General features: G+C 26.0%; 1 protein-coding gene across 1 annotated transcript in view; it reads left to right on the top strand.

Moving 5' to 3' along the window:
• The window catches only part of LOC137618494 (protocadherin Fat 4-like), a 165,613-nt gene that overhangs the window by 11,376 nt on the left and 151,737 nt on the right, over window positions 1-2,500 (top strand). The gene's annotated exons all lie outside the window — the stretch shown is intronic.

Genomic DNA, 2,500 nt, shown 5'->3' with positions numbered 1-2,500 from the left:
GCTAATGGGAGAGCAGCACCATATCAGACTAGATAATATGGACTCCACCCACGACGACCAATCAGCGATCAGCACCTGACTTAACTAGCCTGCTCTACCCACTTCATCCAGACTCAGCCTGACGATGAGAGGAGCAGCCACACTCGATTATACTTATTTTACCTAGTTTACTTTCAGTTAAATTATAGAACTTATGCTATATATTCTGCTCCCAAATACTAATAACAAATCTAGCACAGTTACTAGTGGAATGCAGTACTGAAGAAAGAAGGAAAATCTGAACAATAGAAAAGCTCAACTGCAAGATAAATGCCACTGAAACAGCTATCTTTTTTAATGAAACAGGGCTAAAAATAAGGTCTACTACCAAAATATTAGTATAACTATTATTATCATTATTATTATTATTATCATTATTATTATTAGCCAAGCTACAACCCAAGTTGGGAAAGAAGAATGCTACAAGCCCTAGTGCTCAAACAGAGAAAGTAGCCCATTGAAGAAAGGAAATAAGAAAATAGCAAATAAATCATGCATAAATATTACTCATGAAATATAAAATATTACAAAATCAACAACAACGTTAAAATAGATCTGTCATTTATAAAAATTAAACGAGACTTATATCAAGTTGCTCCAAAGAAACTTGTTAACGAAAGGTTTGAACTTCCGAAGTTCCTCTGTTTCAACTGCTTGATTAGGAAAATCATTCCACAATATGGTCTTGCTCGATGACTTTTTTATCAATCAAATGCTATTGGATATAGACATTCCTCTAGATATATTGTAAATAATAATGCATCAGTCTGGAAATCAAGTACCTAACTTATATTGGACCAAGATCTTTAGACAAATGATGGTTTAATGTTTTTTTTTTTTTTTTTTTTTTTTTTTTAATGTCTCGTAGGCCTTCTCTCGTGTAGGAAGGTTGATATCAGGGTAGTACCATTTTAGCTTTTCATGAATGATATTGTTAATCCTTACGTAATTTATCTTAATCCCTGCAGGTGATGGTACCCTTTGAGAGCTTAATGGATGGAAAGGTAGCGGTCTAGAAGCAATTCCAAGGCATAGCAAAGGTAAGGGATAAGGTTTCGCATAAAAATGTTAAAGCTGTTATATATTGAATATGACCTGATATTATATATATATATATATATATATATATATATATATATATATATATATATATATATATATATATATATATATATATATATATATATATATATATATATATATATATATATATATATATACACACATACATATATAAATGAATATATATATATATATATATATATATATATATATATATATATATATATATATATATATATATATATATATATATATATATATATATATATATATATATATATATATATATATATATTTATATAAGTAAGTATATATATATATATATATATATATATATATATATATATATATATATATAAAGATTATATGTATGCATGTATTTATATATATATATATATATATATATATATATATATATATATATATATATATATATATATATATATATATATATATATACATGTGTGTATTTATACATATATATATATATATATATATATATATATATATATATATATATATATATATATATATATATATATATACATATATATATATATATATATATATATATATATATATATATATATATATATATATATATATATATATATATATATATATATATACTGTATACATAAGAGAAAAACTCCAAGATTTCACATACAGCCATTTTCAGGCAAAGTGATATAACTGCTCAACCTCACTGCAATTCTTAATTCGTTGAGGATAACAAAAACATAATTGCACGAGTTCAGACAATCGTGTTCAGAGGTAATTTTCTAGTTAATCATTTACCAACTATTCTTAGATGCGTCACCTATTTTTCAAAGAAAAGCAGTTAATTTTACTAGTCTATGCTGATGTTAAAAATGTTAATATGTCCTATAAAAACGTCCATTACAATCGGACTGGCATATAACACCCGTAATTAAATTATGGTAAATATTTTTCCAATATAAATTTTGATGAACATGAATGAAAATCTTCACGTTTTTTTTAAATAATAAAACAATGAAAAAGGGCTCTAGAACAGATATTAGAAACGATTAATATACTACAGAAAAAATGAAACAAATAACTGGATAATTTCTTCTCGATTTAAGACCAATAAAATATATTCAAACACTAGATTTTCGAGTTATGAATCACTAAATTTTCCTCACAGAATTTTTAACCATCTTATCACCGTCTAATATCAAATGTATAAATCTGCTGATACACGTCAATAAATTTATAATCTGTCATGAAACGTTCATTCTCTTCATATACATCACCATGCATTGCCAGGCAAAGTAGCACCTGACAAAGACAGCGTTTACCCTTCAGATAACAAATCCCAGGCTTAGGGCTTCCGCGCGTTTGCCAAGGTTATTGGAATCCTGTCATGTATCTGAGG

Source organism: Palaemon carinicauda, chromosome 24, assembly GCF_036898095.1.
Source record: "Palaemon carinicauda isolate YSFRI2023 chromosome 24, ASM3689809v2, whole genome shotgun sequence".
Classification (NCBI taxonomy): domain Eukaryota; kingdom Metazoa; phylum Arthropoda; class Malacostraca; order Decapoda; family Palaemonidae; genus Palaemon; species Palaemon carinicauda.
The sequence above is the reverse complement of the archived record's forward strand: the minus strand, read 5'-3'. Positions and strand labels throughout refer to the sequence as shown.